Here is an 18,274-nt window from a genome sequence, read left to right as displayed (position 1 = left end):
AAGAACCCCAAGTCCCGGGGTGAGGAATACAAGCCCTTTATATAACGTGTGGATATGAAAGTTGGACTTGTTTGGAATGTTGATAAACATTTGGCCTTAACTGGACTTCAGTAGGATTGTCAGTATTTACAGTCCCATTTCCCAAGATACAGTGGGAAAGGAAAATCAAGGTGTCTGAAGGGAAAGTTGCTTATTTTGAAGAACAGGAATGGAGAAGAAAGTGATTTGTGGTCACATCAGTAGAACTTAAATTTTACGTTCTTTAAGATAATTTTCATTAATTTTAAATATGACATGCTTTCATTTTTTTAAGTAGTGCCTATACCCAATGTGTGGCCTGAACTCACTACCCCAAGATCAAGAGTCTGATGTTCCACTGACTGAGCCAGCAAAGTACCCCAAAACATTACATATTTTTAATCTTACCGTTTTTTTCAGAACATAGTTATAGGTCAAAAAGCCAATGAGATGCATTCATTTGCATAATTATAATAAGCTATGTCTACTTTTCAGTCAGAGACTCACATTTGCTGGAAAAAAAAAACCTTAGTAGGTGGACAGAATATTTTGAAATAATTTCTTTGGTATTAATTTTATTTTATTAATTTCTTTTTTACAGTGCAGTGTTATCAAGTGCAGATCCGACTTGTGAAAGGTGCACAAATCACCTCGTTAGCTGTGTTTCTGTTTTTCTCTTACCTGCAGGAACAGTTCTTTGGATTTTCACTCCTCTTCGGTGAATTGTAATTTCTCCTAAATCTCAGTTTTCCAAATTTTCCTTTTAAAGAATCCTCTGTGAAAATATAGTTTCCTAAGCCTACCCTAGATAGACAGAATCAGAATGTTTAGGAGAAGGACTGGGAAATAGGTACTTTTTTTTTTTAATTTTTAATTTTTTATAAACATATATTTTTATCCCCAGGGGAAATAGGTACTTTTTAATGGATGACTTTTATTGTCAGATAAATGAGGTAATGCTGCTCTAAAATGTTCTTCTAGGGGTGCCTGGGTGTCTTAGCCGGTTAAGTATCTGCCTTTGGCTCAGGTCGTGATCCTGGCATCCTGAGTTCAAGCCCTGTGTGGGGCTCCCTGCTCAGTGGGGAGTCTGCTTCTCCCTCTCCCTGTGCCTCTGCCCCTCTCTTCCTGGTGCTTGTGCTCACTCTTGCTCTTTCTCAAATTATTAAATAAAATCAATAAAACAAAAATTACAACATTCGTCTGGGCTCCTTGAGACATTATTTTCACAAGACTAGATAAAACATCTCCATCCGTACTAGAGATGTGGCTGCAGGAAAACTTGGTAAGCATTATTTATTCTGATCTCATGCAGTGTTCAAGCTGCACTACTCTGACAACTCACATTCACATTTTAGGGTGAAAAAAATGAAATTTATTATATATATGTGGTTCTCCTTTGACTCCTTCACCCCGATAAGGAAACTTTATAATAGCAGAGTATTATTTTTTCATTTCACCTATGCTTTTCACAGACCTAAAATAGGCACATAGTAAGTGTAAAATACATATTTCTTGAATTGAAATAAATCACATTGTATATTAGTGAGAAAGCAGGAAACTGATGATAAGTATGTTGGCTTAATTCATTTTGTTGTTGCTTGGAGGTCGTTCTGCAATCTTCTGTCCACCAAGACCCAACCACCATCATCCAAGATTTTCCACTTGGCAAAGATGAATGGAAGATACTAGAAAAGCTCCTGCCATCAGTCCTTTCTCCCTCATGTACTGGTATTCCTTCTCTGCTGTTGTTTTGTTTTCTCCCAAGTTCCCACTGTTGCGTCCGTTTTGTCCTCTCCCACTCAAGTAAAGATTTTCGAGCTTTATTTACAAATATAGAATGTCAGCTTCAATGAGACCCTCTCAGCAGAGCTTTCTTGCTCGGGCAGCATATACAGTGGTTCCCAGGCTATAAACAAAACAATTTCAGTGATGAAGGTGGGACCTTCCTTTCTCTAGTGGGAAAGTAACTAGTGGCAAGCTTTTCTTCACTCAATCAAGGAGTCTTTTGCCGTCTGAAATAGCTCTAGGCCCGAAAATCTGTGGCTCGGCTGGCATTTTCAGCAAGAACTGGGAGCAGCTGACTTGTTGCAGGAGGAAGTGTGACAATGGCTGTGATAGATTGTGTTTTCCAAAAATTCTCACCAAAATTTATCCAAGCCCATATCCTCTTCTGGAACCTTGTCACCACCACCACCCCCTCATCAAGAGACAGAGTCCTCCCCTGGAAACTAGAGGGGGGCAGCGTGGACTTTTTGGTGACTCCCTTGACAAATAGAATGTGTCAGGAGTAAGGCCCCGTGAATTCCAAGGCTTAGTCAGAAAGATACAGACTCTGCTTGGATCTCTCTCTTTCTTGGGACACTCACCCTTTGAACACAGCCTCCAAGTTAGGAGGAAGCCCAGGTGACCCGGAGAGGTCACAGGTAGGTATTCTGACCGATAGCCTCAGTTTATTTTACCGTTAACAGCCAGCATCTCCTGCCTCCTGGATGAATGAACCTTCGGATCATTCCAGCATCTGGCCGTCGAACTACCCCATACAGTTTACTCTTCCAGCCGAGGGCTCAGACATTACGGAGCAGACAAATCATCCCCATATACCTGTCTTTATACCTGATCTACCGAATCCGTACACATAATATTGTTTTTCCACTGCAAAGTTCTGGGATAATTTTATCATACAGAAGATAACTGGAATAATGCCTAACTTGATAAAAGGAACAGAATACAAAGGCTACCTCACATGTTAATCATGGAAATTTGCCCCCACATTTCTGTGAGAAAAACAAAAACAATAATCTATTGGTCTGTTGTAAACATAAACTAGAAGAGATAATCCTGTCTTCCCACCAAGGTTTGTGAGGAGAATGCCAATAAGAAATCAATTCATTAGTTTTTAAAGTGTTGTTATATTATTAGATATAATTTTTAAAGTGTTATTAGATATTATCTTTATTATTTTATTTTTATTAGTGTGAAATATATTTTATATATTTATTATACTTTATAGTATATAATGTGTAATATACTATATTTATTATATAATCATAATTTATTATTGATTTTTATTATTTATTATTTTATTTTTATTATTTTTAAAAAGATTTTTATTTATTTGACAGAGAGCAAGAGAGGGAACACAAGCTGTGGAGTCAGAGAGGGAGAGGCAGATTCCCCACAGAGCAGGGAGCCTGATGTGAGGCTCGATCCCAGGATCCTGGCATCATGACCTGAGCCGAAGGCAGCCGCTTAAGGACTGAGCCACCCAGGTGCCCCTAGATATTATTCTTTAAATACTAGTGATACTTAATTTGGAAAATACAAACAAACACCAGGAAAACAATAATTCCACTCTTCAAAGCCAACCGTAGTGAATATTTTTCTGTATTTCTTTACTGTCTCTAAGCATCTGGTTTTAGACATTATCAAGATACCATTATGATAAAATATTTTATTCAAATATGCAGTCTTTTCACCCTCTGCTTAGCTTAGTTTCCTCCATCAGAAGGGTCCTATGCTTCTCTTTCCTGCCCAGCTGAAGCTCCTCCTCCTCTGGGAAGCCTTCCAGGACCACCGAGCTCCAAGGAACACCCAACCCACAGAGACAACTACCTCAAAATTATAGCACTAATTGCCAACCCTTCTTGCTATATTATCACATATTACCTCGTGTCATTTTATGTATTTATCTTTTAATGTCTGTATCATTCATGTAATCTTTGCCATTACACCTTATCTTTCCAACTAGATTGAAAGCAACTTCAGGGCAGAGATCAGTTTTTTAATCTTTCTAGTCCCTACACCATTAAATATATACCTAGCAGATACTATTTGTTGAAAGAAAAGAAGAGAAGGAAAGAAGGAAGGTTTTACTTCTAATACTTTCCTTCTTTATTTCAAAATTCTTTCATCTCAAAACAACAGTCGTTAATTATCATAAATTTGACATGTGTATGGCTATGGATATATAACGAATATCTTCCAAATTTTATCTGGAAAAGGTATTACAAGGTTATAATTTTTGCATTATCTTTCAGAAATACATATTTTTTATATATTGTAGAAGCAAGCTCAGATATCCATAATTGCTTTTTAATGCTCACATTTTATTTATGAGCATTTATTACAACATTCTAAGGGTCTGTATGTACCTGATGAGACAATAAAGGCTCTTAGAGATTTTGTTTGCTGTATCAAAGGCTTCAGTGTACACACACACTGCAGGATGAGATGGAGACTGGCTGAAGCTGTTCTCACACCAAGTTAGAACTTCCAGGAAAAAGCTGGAGAAGGGAAGGGAGAAGAATATAAACAAATTCAGCTTTTTTTTTTTTTTTTGGTCAAAGACATACAGAAGGAGCCCAAAGCAGCACCTAGGAGATTAAGTGCAACTTAGGGGACATTTTAGAATTAGGGGTGTAGAGAGTGTGTGTATTTATGTCTCTGTGTGTGTGTGTTTGGTGATCTCTCCAAGTTGAAAAGATGTTTTGTCAATATTGAACCGGAATTTGGGGAGTCTTGGTGAGTTTCTAGCCTCTGTAAGACTGACAGTTGCAGGATGAAGGCCAAAATGGAAAGAATGGAAGATTAACACAGCCCGGTGAGAGGCCTAGTGGGACCAGGTTCTGTAGGCTACATGATCAGGACCAGAAGGCCGTATTTTATTTTCCTCCCCTCACTTTATCTCCGTAGGCAGCATCTCTGCTCCCACCGTCTCTGTCATGCTGTCTGCCTTTAGCTTCTTACGGACACACACACACTCCATTTTTTTGAAGCCTACTCAATTTGATCAAAAGCATCCATTCCTCTTCCTCGCTGCTGTGTTTTCATGGTGGAGACAAACTTTTGCCCAACTCTCTTAGGTGTTGAGAGGAAGAAGGGAGGGACAGGGCCAGCAGAGCTCCTTCAGGGAAGCCAGAGGACAGCTGGGCCTAGGCCTGGACCTCTGAAGGACGGACGTGTTTTCTCCTCACAGGAGGCAGCTGAGCCGCTGTGTGGGTTCCTGTCGTGGTTCAGGTGCAGGATGATGCTTTCTAGACCGTGGAAGGGCAGACAGACTAAGGTGTGGAGCCAGGCCCCACTTACCAAGAAAAGAGGAAGTTCTGTTTACCTCGAGAGAAGCCTACGCCCATGTGAGGGGTTTGAGGAAGTCAGAAGACAAAGCTAAAAAGGCAGTTTGGGGCAGATTACAGAAGGCCTTGACTGCCGGGTCAGCGCCTCACACTCGTCCTGCTCTCTCCTTACTCAGGGACAGTGTCCAGAGAAGAGCTGCTTCTATTTCCTTCCAGGGAGGAGCCAACAGAGATTCTCTGCTGAAATATTGAGAAAAAGCACCCCGTGAGTTTCTCACCAGCAGATGGTTGCCGTGCCGGAGGAGAGCTTGTTTGCCTGACTGACGAATGGTTCCCTCCCAGAGAGGAAATTAGTCATCCGAGAACTAGAAAATCCAAAGAACCTTCCTCTGAGGTCATCAGAACACTCAGACATTATTTCTTTAACCGTAATAGCCTCACGACATTGACAACCTGTCCAGATGAATGGATGGGGGCAGAGAGCTGTGGTGGGACAACAGGAGCAGGGGCAAGACGAGAGCAAGAGGAGAGAAGGGGGGGGAGGGGCACGGGATCAGGAGCACGACACGTCCTGCAGCCTTGGTCGTCATGCTGACCCCCATGAAGCCCCCCCCCGTCTGGCCTCCCTCATGTTCCAAGAAAATCAGTATTTGTAGGGTTGACCGGTAGTGAAGAAAGCCCAAAGAACAGTCGGAGGGATCCTATACCTTCCTCCTTTCTCGTGGATTTTAATGGCATCAGTGAACGTGCAGGTTTCGGTAGGACTTTTCTTTTTCTACAGAAAAGAGGGAGCTATTAAAAATGTAAAAGCTAGTGGCTGAGTTGTAATGGGGGCGGTGACAAGCACAACACGTCATAGGAAATGGGCCTCGTCCCAGATTTCCTGCTGCAGTTGCCTAAAAAACGAAAGTGTGTACTCAGGAAGCAGTCCCTGGTTCTTCCTTTTGTACCAGAAACGACTGGAGGAGCCAGGCCTGCAGAGAAATGTCTTTGTAGCGCGCGATCTTTGTTCTCACTGTGTTTGTTTGAACACCAAGACACCACCAGGGAGCGTATAAGGGACAAACACACACCGGGCGATCCTGCTCCCCAGGGCCATAGTCTTAGAAAATGAGTTGCGAGCTCAGGTACTCCAACTCCTGCAAACTGTCATTTACCGAGAGACCAATGGAACCAAAACGATGCGTTCTAAAGACTGGGGGTCCTCGGGAAAGGTCTAGACAGAAGTGAAATTAGCCTTATCAATAGGGTGCTGTATTTAGGGTTGGTTGATTTTTGTTCTCTAATAATCCACTTGATTATTTTAATTTTAGGTAAAAATAACAGCCTGAGTCCACCCCGTGTTTTCCCAAGAGAAACTTTGTATTTGCCAAAAGGACATTTCACATGAAGTTGGCAAATAGTGTGCTGATTGGGACGGACTGTGCAGCGGAACTTCTTATCTTCAGGTCCCACGCGGGTGCGGGACTCTCTGATACGGCCAGTGCGAGGCTGCTTCTGCCAAGACGCAGTTGTCTCTGAACACTTGCTCCGTAGGGCTTTTGATGAAACTCCATGAGCTGGGGACAGCCCACACCCACGTTCTGCGTAATTCCAACCTGCCGTGTTCGCCTTTCGCCCTTTCTGTCACACGCTAGGCTTGTTTACACTGTAAAAAGTGAACACACACACATAAAAGACACGGGTTTTATATCGTGTCATGACTCATGACCACCCAAATTATGGGTTACTCTAATCTCTATGATGTTCATGCAGCTGCTTATTATTTGTTTAGAAGATTAAAATCAGCAAAGAATATTTTTCTTCTCACCCTCATTGCTATGTATTTATTTTTCTAAAAAGACTTTATTTATTTATTTGAGAGAGAGAGAGAGCGTGACCAGGGAGGAGAGGTAGAGGCAGGCTCTCTGGAAGCAGAGAGCCCGATGCGGGGCTCCATCCCAGAACCCTGGGATCATGACCTGAGCTGAAGGCAGAGGCTTAACCCACTGAGCCACCCAGGCGCCCCCCCCCCCCCCCGCTTCATTGCTATTTAACATCTAAGTGTTGATAAGACTCATTGACTCTGATAAAATGGAAACAAGTGTCAATAGAAGGAACACATGTCATCGGGTCAGAAAAAAGCCCCAGAGTACAACACCAGAGCCCTGGCCCCTCACCCAACACTTCTGAGGCCTTCAGTCAGGCTCTTCTTTTCTCCAAGTGTCTGTGAGATGAGAACAGTTAGACTCTTCTGGAGGAGAAGCAGGAACCCAAGTAATAGGAGCTTCTGGCAAAGGGTCCGGACTCGGGGCAGTCACTCACGAACATGAGTGGACTCTGATTCTGAACCAGTGGGTGGAAGAGAACACAAAATACTTGAAAAATATCCATTAGGACTATTTTTAGTCCTCCAAGCAGTTCTGTTGATTGAGGAACATGGTTTTTTGCGTGGTTCTTACTAATCCAGAGGTTACTAGTAAAGTCCCTTCAATTTTCTCAACAAGAAACCAATGAATTGTTGAGGTTTTTTTCCCCAATGGCTCTTTTTGGCATTCCAGGCTAAGATCTGTCCACCGTAACCAGACATGAGCATTATTCTTTATGTCTCTGTTCCTTCCTGCATGTGTGTGCCCTTCCGAGAACTCTGCCCGTGTGGTCTTCCTTATGCTCTGCTTTACTGCTAAGCATTCAAGAACTACTTTGGCAAATTCCTTTCATTAATGAGAAAAATATCCTTAAGCTGTGTGAAATGCACGAATTCCTTTAAAATAGTTCAAGTCCAGAGATACAAAGTGGACGTACAGTATTGATAGTCTAGGGTGTCTACGTGTCCATACTCTCTGGACCAGGGAGGAAGCAAGGCCGTACTTTCAGTGAACCTTGGAGGATGAAGTGGTCGCTCAGAGTGCAAAGTGCAGGCTTCCCATTCCCGAGCTCACTCATCCTGACTGTGTAGGCGGGGCTCTCTGAGCTCACCGTGAATAATCCAGGTGAGGACAGGCCTGAAGCCAGCACAGTCTTGCTGCTCCAAGGTAAATTTGTTGTGAGTATTTTCCCACCATTTAATGTGCGGAAAGGAAGCTGCCCCTCACGGATACACCCTCAACACTTCCAGTCAGATACTGCTATTTGTCAACCAAAAAAAAAAAATTGGAGAACAGCAATGATTACAACAAAACCCAAATCCAACTCTTAACACAGTCACTGGAATAATTTAGTACCAAGATCGGTAACAGAACTGTATCTGTTAATTCAGATTCACTCACACAGTCTCTTTTCCACTGTCTCTGTGCTTGGTTCTCCCCGTGGGTCAAAGAACTGGCTCCACTTACGTAGATTTTTTTATTCTTTGTTTCTGAACATCTTTCTTTCTTTCTTCTGAAATAGCATTCCCTTCTTCTCAGGAGTCTGAAATCCCCCTTTGGCACCTTGCCCCAACGTGGGGAGCTGACCTTACCTTCCTGGTGAAGGGGTTAGTCCACATGTGGGCACGTGACCTGGTTGGAACTTTCTGAACCTTTCCCTGGGAGTTCGGGGAAGTGGCTTTTCTTGGTTTGTTTTTTTCCGGTAGAGAAGGGATGGAGATTGACACAGGGGTTGCCTGTAGCCTGCAGTGGGAGTGAATGAGGTCAGCAGCAGACAGGGACAGAGATAAGGGATGGAAAATCCTGCTGAGAGTCCCCCTTGGGGTTCCAGTTTCCCCAGTGTGACATCCCTCTGTCTCCTGAGGCCGGGCTGTGCGAGACAAGGCCATCTTCTCCTACCTGAGTAGTTCAAGGTGGGTTTCTGATCCTTGAAATCAAAAGAATTCCCATTTACATGCCCTACCTGAAGAATATAATCCCTCAGATGAAAGGAGCAATGTAAACATTTGAGATGAGAAAGTGCTGATAATTTTTTTCAGCAGTATAACCCATTTCTTGAAAATAATTAGAAATGATGAGCAATGCTGTTGCTGACTCTACTTGACACGGTGAACGACTCGGAGAAGAAGTAACTGACTGTTAGTTAACGACTGACTTCCTCTGTGAAATCCAAGTTTTCAGCTATTTCAGACCAAATTATTTCCTAATCATCAAGCCCAGTGACTCTTTTTTTTAACTTCTCTTGTTTCAGGTTAACTTGTCCAGCTGTGTCTGCAAAGTCCTTTCTGTTCCATGGAAAATGTTATCTCATCAGCTGCAAGTTTCCGTCCACCAGCCTCATCATTTGTCTCCTCAGCCTCCCCCTCTGTTCTTCCTTGCGCATCGGCTCACGTGTATCTTTAGGTCTTCCCTGATTTCGTAAAAGTCCCCTCAACCACACTCTCCACATGAGATTCAGAGAAAACTTTCCTCTGACTCAAACAAACCCAGAGTAAGAGGCGCACTAACCAAAGAGATCTAAGTTTGAATCTGAGCTTCATCATTTCAGATCACCATAATGTGACGTAGGAAATTAATGTGCGTAAACTACTGTCCAGTCTGTGTCGCAATCTGCCCATGGGTAAAATGGGGATAATAATAGTACCCACCTCATAGAGTCGGCGCAAGGAGGTGAGACATGCCAACTGTTTAGTGGAATTCTAAATGCACAGCTACGTGCCCCAATAAACATTAACTATCAACATTTTTGTTACAATTTGACCTCCCATTTCTTCCCACTCTGCTTTCTTCCCTTCACACGCTGCCCTCTGTATTTTCCTCTCTTGGTCTGCTCCATCAGTTCTAATCCCAGAACCCGGCTCCTCTCAGCTGTCCCAGACCTCTGTCCAGTGCCTAGCCTCCCGCTGCACCATCTGTGGTTTGAATTCCACATCTCCTTAGGCTTCTTTGGTTCTCTTCTTAGTTCTTAAATACTTCTCTGTCTCTTGACCTGCTCCTTTTTCTTCTTAGGTGGAAGCCTTACCGTGGTTGATTCATGGGTTCTCTTCCTCTGTGAAGAGCAGGGCCGTGTTGAAGTTGGATCCAGAACCCGAGAGCTGAAGGTATGGAGGCAGGGAGAGCTTTCTGAGTTCGGGTTTTTCACCAAGGGGGCAGGTTTTGTTTTTTGCCCAAAGATATAGTGGAGCAAAGGTTTGAAAGGGGCTGTAGAAGAAGGTGACAATCAAGCCTTCACCCTGTCAATATTTGGTATCACCAGGCTTAGTCTTGGCCAAATTATAACTAGACCCTATAAAAGAAGATTTAAACAAACTTAAAAAATCACTGATCAAAAAATTGACATCCATCTAGAAGTTAGCTTTTTAAGTGTTTTATTTAGATCACTGTCATCCTGGTGGGTAACATAATAGCTGCAAAATGAAGATCTACCTTATGTTGAGTCCCTCCCTCATTCGTTGTTCTGCCGTCTGCCTTCCTTTACAGCCCCTCCTGAAGTCACCCATCCATTCTTGTTATTTTCCAGTGTTTTCTCTATATTTTTAATTTCCTTTCTATGTCTTCCTACAACCTTGATTATTCTTAGAACCTCTCTCTGAGAAAGTTTGGGAACGAAATCCAAGGCATCTCCTAAGTAGGCAAGGAGCTCCATTATTCTGGGTGATCTATTGTTTCACTCTGTAGGAAATTTGGCCTCGTGCATCTTGTCAAGTGATGGGAATAATTATTCAGCCTTGTTTAAACATGTCTTCTATGGTTTCTGAATTAATCTTCATCCTGACACAACGAACTAATAAAGATCTCCTTTCCTCCATTGTCTGTCTTGTGAACTACTTCTCCTTGAAGCCTCTGCCAGGGGTCACTTTCCCTCTGCAATTTTCTTTGAGAGTTGGGAAACTCCAATGACTTTTTAAAAATTGAAATATAATTGATATAAAACATTGTGTAACTTTGAAATATACAATGTGTTGATTTGCTGCATTTGTATATTGCAATATCATTGCAACCTTAGATTAGTTAACGTCTCTATCATGTCACATTATTATGTCTTTTTTGTGGTGATAACAGTTAAGATCTAGACTCTTAGCAACTTTGAAGTTTAAAAGACAGCACTGTTGTCTGTAAGCACTATCCTGAGCAATAGCTCTGCAGGACTTATCTACCAGCTATAGGTTTGTACCTTTAAACAACATCTCCTCAATTCCCCCACTCCCCAGCCCTTGGTCACCACCAAATAATGTTTAAAGTGAAAATTTCACTAAGGCCTCCAGTAGGCTATAACCCCTTCAGGGCAGAGTAAAGTTTAAGTTTTATTTATTTCTATCTTCAGCCTCCTGGCATTCTGCCCAGCAATACTATATATTCAATAAAGGTTGAATGAATGGATGAATAATTCTGGTTATCTTCTACAGAAGTTCACTCTCAGATTCGCCAGTTAACTACCTAAGTAATTTCCAAGCTTGGGTTTTATAATGGCCTGTGATCCTAGAGCCCATATATAAGATTGGTATAGGGACGCCTGGGTGGCTCAGTTGGTTAAGCAGCTGCCTTCGGCTCAGGTCATGATCCCAGCGTCCTGGGATCGAGTCCCACATCAGGCTCCTTGCTCAGCAGGGAGCCTGCTTCTCCCTCTGCCTCTGTCTGCCATTCTGTCTGCCTGTGCTCGCTCTCTTCCTCTCTCTCTCTGATAAATAAATAAAATCTTAAAAAAAAAATAAGATTGGTATAATTCACTAAGGAAAATCTAAGAAAGATATAATGACAAGTTTAGGGGGCAATAGATTAGAACACCACCAAGAAAGATTTTATCTCGAACAAAGACCATGGCCACAGATACACATAGCTTTAGCCATGACTAGAAAACACATAATTTATCTAAAGCCAGAAAGCACCAAGGGAAGCAGCTGCCTGTAGAGAAGATTGGAAAGAGAGGACGGGCACCCCAGTAACTGGCACGCTCTGAAACTAGTATGTATTTTCTGCTCAAGAAGAATTGAACAGTTTTAGTTAGTAAATAATCTTTTATTTTGCCCAAGTAGGAAAAACTGCATTTTTGTGAGTTTTGTTAAGGACCTAGTTGTGCTTAATTTTGATGGAACTCGATGCTAAAAGGAGGTTTGGGACCCAGCCAGGATGGGAAATTCAAACTTTGTGAAGAATCAACAAAAGTGTATTTCTCTCATATAGGAGGAATTTCCGCAAGGAAAAAGAAAAAAAAAATCTCTTATTTGACTGTTCAACAAAGCTCAAAGATCATGTTGCTTGAGTTCTGCTCTCTACAGAAGAGACCCATTGTGTATAAGGTAAAGAGAACTTGGAGGAGCTGGTAGATTCTAGTCTGGACCCTGCTACTAACCTTCTGGTGGCCAGAGATGGTTTAACCGGGTGACTGCATGACGTAGTGGAGAAAATCAGACCTGTCTTCAGACCTGACACTGACTTTTAATAACTGTATAAATGTGGACAAAGCCTTTCTAGGCCTCTTTTCAGGTTCTTTGAAGAAAGTGACTTATTCTTTCCTTCTTCTTCAACAGAGAAACTGATTTAAACTCGTTATGAGCCCCAAACTGCTTACCAAGCAGGCTGCCTCACTGCTGTTGCTGTTAGCTTGTGCTGGGGACCACCAGTTTATTGTGCAAATAAGGCCAAGAAATTAGCCCAAGGTCCTGCCTCAGCAGAATGTTAAATTCGTTAAGCCCTTTTTGAGACTTTTGGGGGGGTAAATAGTATTTATCTGTATCCATTTCATCACTGCATGCCTGACCTCCTTTATAGAACTATCTATCCCAGTAACTCAGCCCAGTCCCATCATGCTAACACAGTCATAGCCACATTACGAAACGTTCTCTTGCTGCTGACCTTGAGGTATCTTCTTACTTCAAACTTAACTGATCTTCCCAAATGATTATCCAAGGCCAGGAAATATATATTGAGATTACCAGGCCTGAGTTAAGGCTGACTAAAGTGACAGTTCATTCACTGATTCATCAAACCTATCATTGAGCACTGTTACAAACGAAACAACACGTCCAAAATGGAGTCACTTGTGCTAAATCTCATGTGTTCTAACCGATACTCAGTACCTACCCTAACTGCAGTTTCAGCCCACCTCCCCGCCCACCCCATCCCCAAATGTAAACTTTAATCTGTCAACATGGAATGACCTGGTCAGCACTAGTAAGATAATCCTCCCAATGGACTACTCTGTTCCCATAGGAAGGCAACTTTGCCTGAAACAATGCATCATTTGCTAATAATTTCCTTTTCCCACCCACTTTCTGCCTTGAAAAACCTTTTCTATTACAACTTGTAGAACTTCTTCCTATTTCCAGGGATGCTTCCTGATTCATGAATCGTTGGACAAAGCCAATTTGATCTTTAAAATTACTCTGTTGAAAAATAAACAAAACAAAATAAAATAACTCAGTTGAATATTTGTCGTTTAACAGCATCTACAAGGAATTAACTTCATTCCAGGCACTGTACTAGACACAGGATACAAAGAAGAAAGGTGTGACCCATGCCTACGAATTGTGCACAGCCCAGTTGGGAGCTGAATGATGTAGTGGTGAAAATCACGGTGTAGTGATGAAAAATCAGACTTAGAATCCATGGACCTATGTTCTAATCCTGCCCCTGCCCCTTATTAACCATGTAAATCTGGATAAAGCCTTTCTGAGTTTCATTTCCACATCTATAAAATGGGAATAATATGACTTCACAAGGTTGATGTGACCATTAATGACATAAAGTATGACTATGGAACACAGTAAGCATCCAATAGATGGTATCTATATTATCACTGTCACCATCGCCCTGGGGACTGCCAAGAACATTAACAATTACAATATCCCATGTGACATATCAGGATAGGGAAAAGGTACTATGAAAGCATCATCTGGGATGGAGATGAGGAAATAGACTCACAGGAAGAGAGGAGCTGATACCTCGCTGAGCGCAGAGGTTAAGTAGTAGGAGGTCAGGCAAGGGAAGGCATTCTGGGAAGACAGAACATTAGCATGCACAAAAACCTAGAGGGAAAGAAAAGGCAGCCACTTTAGGAAACTGCAAGTTGTTCTGATGTCTGGACCTTGGAATATACGTGGAGAAGTGGTGGGAGAACAGGGAGGAAGGGAAGGTCGGTGCTGTCAGCCTCACAGTTGTCAAAGGGCCTCGCACTGCCGGTATTGAACCACCGTTCCCCCACCTAAATACAAGATGGTCCCAAGGCTCTAAGGATCATCTGATTTGGGCTTAGGCTTTAGAGATATGAGTGTTTCTTTCAGTTTTCCATTTCGTCCTATGCCAGTCAATGTAGGTGTTGTAAGGGAGCAGCAGGACTCTGATATAATCTTCAGAGGTTTCCCTAAGAGGTGTGACCCACTTTCTGATACCAGAACAGCCTGTAAGTTCATTCAGCTCCAGAGGTAGGAGGAATTCCTTACATCCGGGAGAGCTGGAAGGAGAATTCCTACGGCCAGTGTCTTTTCTTACTGATGCCTCTGACCTAGATACCACTTAGGAGGATAAGCTTTAATCTTACTAAAATGTCGTAGGGGCAGGTTCAGTCAAGTCAAGTAAACGGGCATTCATTGAGCATGTACTTTGTGTCTAGGACTCTGCTAGGCACGGTAGGCAAACACTAAAGCAGTGTACTGAGACTCACAGGGGTTACTGAAAGACCAAGTCCATGGTCACAAAAAGTAGGCATAGCAGTACTGGCAGTCCAGGTCTGTAGTACTCCATAGTCTGTCTTGTTTCTGATACATTATGCTAGCCTTTGGGCACTAAGCACAGCCAGTCTAGCACAGGGAGAGCTAGGAAATGAAGTCCAAGCCATGGCCAATCATGATATTGCACATTTGAACCTGAATAGCCTGACGCTATAGAGGTCTACAGCCAATCAATGGGAGGAACATTGATTGGCCTTGCAAAGCAGGAAGAGGTACAATATGACCAGGGCTCTTGGCAACCTCAGGTGACCTTGAAGTAGTCAAAGCATAGGCTGCTAGTCAACTGAGGTCTGGGCAAATCAGGAGAAACCATAACTGACCTTTGCATCTGCCCTCAGGGCAAGTAAAATGGTCTCGAGGGAGGTCTTGGGCAGGAGGTGAGTGTGTTACAGTGGGCCATGAAGAACAAAAGGCAATAACCAGAAGTTGAAGAGGTTTGGGACCCATCAGTTGCCTCCACTAGTTTTGGTAATCAGTATCTGGGATTATATATCATGTCTTATTGGTGTGTGTGGTGGAGGGAGGAATAACACAAAGAGAGAAGAACTGATGGAATCTGAAGGCAGAAGCTTCCAGTAGAAAAATAGAATGAACCTATATTAAACTAGAAATTTACTTTAAGACCTATGTGTCATTTGGCTCTGTTACCTTTCGACACAAAGATTTCATCTCAGGCATTGTGAGGAATATTTGTGCTAACACTAAAAGAGAAGATATAACTGGTCCATCTTACCAAGAAAAAAGGTAAAGAAGTTGGAAATCCAGTTAGTTTCCTGGAAGTGATAAACATCAACAAACTTACACGGAATTGGAATTGGGACACACAAATATTGGCTCTAGAAGAGATGGCTGAGATGGATACTGCATTTCAGACCAAGAACTCCAGCTGGTTCACCACGGGGTTGTAGAATTAAGTCTCTTTCACTCCTTCTATTTTGGTTTCCCTACCTATATAATGGAGATGATAGCTTCCCCTACCTGCCTCATAAAATTATCAAGAAGATGAATAATGCAGCTTATTAACATGATTTGAGACCTTTGAAAGTTGCCTTTGTAAGTGCTTCGTATGATTTTTTCATTATTATTATCTTATCACTGCAGAAAATCATGCTTAGAGAAGTGTGTTGGCCATTTGACATCAACTTAATGGCCAAGTTTATCTTCCTCCCTGAATTTCTTTCCATGCCAATGGACATTAAGCCAACATAACTGGTCTACTCAACCTCCTTAACATATGATGAGCATCCTGACCTTTGATTCTCTGCTCATCTCATGCCTCTTGAATTTTCTATTTCTTTCCATATTTTTAAACTTTTCCCCAAGGTTGAACTTGGGTTTCATCTCCTCTGTTAAAAGTCTCTTCTTATTCTGCTTTTCTAGAGCAACAGCACCAGTAGCATATACATGGATATAAATAAATATATAAGAGATTTATTATTAGGGACTGGTTCATGTGATTACAGAGGCCAAGAAAGCCCACAGTCTGCCATCTACAAGTTGGAAAGCCCTTGGGGGAGCCCTAGTCCAAACCCAAAGACCTGTGAACCAAAGGAGCTGATGGTTCAGGTCCAGGTCAGGTCTAGGTCTGAGAATGAAGGCCCAATAACCAGAGGTCCCAGTGTCTGAGGGCAAGAGAAAATGGATGTCCAGCTCAAGCAGAGACCAAACTCACAACCCCCCCCCCATCCTTTTAGTTTTATTCAAACTCTTAATGGATTGGATGATGCCCACCCACTCTAGCAATGGAGATCTTTACTCAGTCCACTGATTCAAATGCTAAAAACTTTTGGAAACACCCTCACAGACGTACCTGGAAATGTTTTTACCCACCATCTGGCATCCCTTAGTACAGTCAAGCTGACATATAAAATTAGCCATTAAAAGCACACACAGTCAACAAATATTTATTGAGTCCCTACATATAGTTAGGTAATGCTCTAGGCACTAGGGATATCACCTTAAAAAAGAACACTGTCACTCATTTCAGGAATCTCATGGTTTCCTTTAGCAACTTTCAAAATTTCTTGATGTAAGAAATATATTTTACATCAAAATCCACCACACAATTGTGTATTTTTGTCTGTACACACACACACACACACACACACACACACACATTTCACAATACAGTATCCATGCATGCTGTCCTCTCATATCTTCTATTTTAAATGATGCTGGTTGTGATCCACTGCTATGGTTTTACAGCTTCCTAATGAGTCTCAACTCACAGTTTAAGGAACACTGGTCCCATTGAGAAACAGACAGGAAAACAGTCATATATATAAATGATGATGGTGTTGTGTTAGAAGCATATACTTCTTGTTGTTCACAAAGATTCACTTTACCTATTCCAGTAGGGTCTGTGGCCTGTGTACCTCTTTGTATGCCTCCACTCTCTCTCAATCTTGGTATAGGACCCCCCACAGGGAATGCAATAAATCTATTCTTGTTAATGAGGAGAGTATATTGCTGTTGTTAATGATTGTGCGAGCTCAGGTCCTCTTAGATGCAGATCCAAGAACAAATTATAGGTATAAGAAATTTACTGGTGGCAATGCCTATGATGGATAAAGGGGGAGGTACAGGAGAGCTCTCAGGCCATGATACAGATCTGACAACTGGACTGCAACACAGTTCCATGAAAGGTTTTGCTAAGCTGATGGGGTGTCCTTGTGCCAGAACCACCTATTACAAGAGATTCAAATGTTGCAGGAATGGGCCCATCTCAACACTCATGTGCTTCTTCAGTGGCTACCAGCAGCTGTAGGCCTCAGTATGAACATGGTGGGGAATCAGGAGGGTCAGCAGCTGGGGTGTTCGGTCCGTTATCCTTCCTACAGTTAAGATTGGTCATTGTTTTGTTTCTTTCTTTCTTTCTTTTTTTTTTTTTTTTAAGATTTTTATTTATTTATTTATTTTAGGGAAGGGAAGTGACAGAGTATGAGCAGGGGAGAGGGGCAGAAGGAGAAGGAGAAGCAGGCTTCCCACTGACCAGAGAGCCCGATGTGGGGCTCGATCCCAGTACACTGAGATCATGACCTGAGCCAAAGGCAGGTGTTTATCCAACTGAGTCACCCAGGCGCCCCAAGAGTGATGATAGTTTTGATATCACGGGCTAAGTTTTCCTTTTCACCCAAAAGCAAATGGGAAAAAGATTTCAGGTAAGTATCTGTTGTTTTCTAACTGTACCTTGCTGTAGGTTCCTCTCTTGTAGCCCCCTCTGGCTGTAGAGATGAGGCTGTTTCCACCTGCCCCCCTCCTCCCTAGCTGCCCAGCTATGGGAGAAGTTTTAGGAGTTCTTTCTCAGGATAGTGTTCCTTAGAGGTGGGGTGGGAAAGGGAGTTAGGGCTCAAGGAAGCAGGAAGTGGGGGATATCTGAGAAAAAGTGCTGGCACCAGCTGGTCCTACACAAAGAGCGTGGATCTTTAAAACCCTAAACCCAGAGACTCAAATAAATTATCCCTGATTAGTGACTCAGTTCTGTCTCTCCACTCCCTGTCCCTTACATCTATGGCAACCCACATGGCAGACTTAGGGGCCTTGGAGAGACTGCTCTACACATTTTAATTGAAACACTCCAATTTGTTCTACGAAGCTTTCTTACCTCTTC

The sequence above is a fragment of the Mustela lutreola genome, chromosome 14 (genome assembly GCF_030435805.1).
Source record: "Mustela lutreola isolate mMusLut2 chromosome 14, mMusLut2.pri, whole genome shotgun sequence".
Classification (NCBI taxonomy): domain Eukaryota; kingdom Metazoa; phylum Chordata; class Mammalia; order Carnivora; family Mustelidae; genus Mustela; species Mustela lutreola.
Note: the sequence above shows the minus strand (reverse complement) of the source record.